The following is a 2,500-nucleotide window of genomic DNA, read 5'->3' on the forward strand; positions in this document are numbered from 1 at the left end:
GCCTCGACCACCATCGGCACACGCTGGGCCCTGGTGCGGGCGCTTGCCTCGACCACCATCGGCACACGCTCCGCCCTGGTGCGGTCGGTTGCCTCGAGCACCATCGGCACACGCTGGGCCCTGGTGCGGCAGGTTGCCTCGACCACCATCGGCACACGCTGGGCCCTGGTGCGGGCGGTTGCCTCGACCACCATCGGCACACGCTGGGCCCTGGTGCGGGCGCTTGCCTCGACCACCATCGGCACACGCTGGGCCCTGGTGCGGCAGGTTGCCTCGAGCACCATCGGCACACGCTGGGCCCTGGTGCGGCAGGTTGCCTCGACCACCATCGGCACACGCTGGGCCCTGGTGCGGGCGCTTGCCTCGAGCACCATCGGCACACGCTCGGCCCTGGTGCGGTCGGTTGCCTCGAGCACCATCGGCACACGCTGGGCCCTGGTGCGGCAGGTTGCCTCGACCACCATCGGCACACGCTGGGCCCTGGTGCGGGCGCTTGCCTCGACCACCATCGGCACACGCTCGGCCCTGGTGCGGTCGGTTGCCTCGAGCACCATCGGCACACGCTGGGCCCTGGTGCGGGCGCTTGCCTCGAGCACCATCGGCACACGCTCGGCCCTGGTGCGGTCGGTTGCCTCGAGCACCATCGGCACACGCTGGGCCCTGGTGCGGCAGGTTGCCTCGACCACCATCGGCACACGCTGGGCCCTGGTGCGGGCGCTTGCCTCGACCACCATCGGCACACGCTCGGCCCTGGTGCGGTAGGTTGCCTCGAGCACCATCGGCACACGCTGGGCCCTGGTGCGGGCGGTTTCCTCGACCACCATCGGCACACGCTGGGCCCTGGTGCGGGCGCTTGCCTCGACCACCATCGGCACACGCTGGGCCCTGGTGCGGGCGCTTGCCTCGAGCACCATCGGCACACGCTGGGCCCTGGTGCGGCAGGTTGCCTCGAGCACCATCGACACACGCTGGGCCCTGGTGCGGCAGGTTGCCTCGAGCACCATCGGCACACGCTGGGCCCTGGTGCGGTCGGTTGCCTCGACCACCATCGGCACACGCTGGGCGCTGGTGCGGGCGCTTGCCTCGACCACCATCGGCACACGCTGGGCCCTGGTGCGGCTGGTTGCCTCGATCACCATCGGCACACGCTGGGCCCTGGTGCGACAGGTTGCCTCGAGCACCATCGGCACACTATCGGCCCTGGTGCGGGCGGTTGCCTCGACCACCATCGGCACACGCTGGGCCCTGGTGCGGGCGGTTGCCTCGACCACCATCGGCACACGCTGGGCCCTGGTGCGGGCGGTTGCCTCGACCACCATCGGCACACGCTGGGCCCTGGTGCGGGCGCTTGCCTCGAGCACCATCCGCACACGCTGGGCCCTGGTGCGGCAGGTTGCCTCGAGCACCATCGGCACACGCTGGGCCCTGGTGCGGGAGCTTGCCTCGAGCACCATCGGCACACGCTGGGCCCTGGTGCGGCAGGTTGCCTCGAGCACCATCGGCACACGCTGGGCCCTGGTGCGGTCGGTTGCCTCGAGCACCATCGGCACACGCTGGGCGCTGGTGCGGGCGCTTGCCTCGACCAGCATCGGCACACGCTGGGCCCTGGTGCGGCAGGTTGCCTCGATCACCATCGGCACACGCTGGGCCCTGGTGCGACAGGTTGCCTCGAGCACCATCGGCACACTATCGGCCCTGGTGTGGGCGGTTGCCTCGACCACCGTCGGCACACGCTGGGCCCTGGTGCGGGCGCTTGCCTCGAGCACCATCGGCACACGCTGGGCCCTGGTGCGGGCGGTTGCCTCGAGCACCATCGGCACACGCTGGGCCCTGGTGGGTTTAGGCACATCTTCAAATTTCTGCCGTGCCAATGCCATTTTTATGGCTTGTAAATTCATACAATGGTCCCCTAAGCCTTCACGTGAAGTTTCGTTGGAAGATGACTCGTTTTCTATTTTTCATGATTTTCGAAACTTTTTGCGGTTCGGGATTTTTTAAAATTTTTTTATAAGGATTTTTGGCCCCAAATTTTGTAGGCATGATCCTTCTATTTTTGTTGGCATGCACAAAAAAATTCAGCTAAAAACTCGAAGTAGAGAAGATTTTGTGACCGTTTGAAAAAAGTGTCCCCATTTCAGACACTTTAACGGCTACTGGTAGCAAACCTGTAAAATCTCAAATGCTCTTTAAGGGGGTGTGAATTCTCAGAGGTTTGATGAGGGATAGGGGGCCAACACAAGGCCAAGTACCAGCACCCATCGCACATCATGTGCGCACACCCCCCCGGCCCCCCTCCCAATCGCCGGAACCCCAATGCCGCCGGTCAGGTTCTCCGGCGGTACTCCGGCGATGCTCCGGCGATGCTCCGGCGATGCTGTCCCGAGTGAAAAAAATGCGGCACCAGCACATGCTGGAGCCAAGCATGGGCACCGTGGCTCAAAATCGAACTTCGGCCAAGGCCTCGACCATCAATGGCACATGATGGCGCATGGTGATGGCA

Source organism: Durio zibethinus, unplaced genomic scaffold, assembly GCF_047325235.1.
Source record: "Durio zibethinus cultivar Kanyao isolate XHJ-2024 unplaced genomic scaffold, ASM4732523v1 HiC_scaffold_392, whole genome shotgun sequence".
In the NCBI taxonomy this organism is placed as follows: Eukaryota; Viridiplantae; Streptophyta; class Magnoliopsida; order Malvales; family Malvaceae; genus Durio; species Durio zibethinus.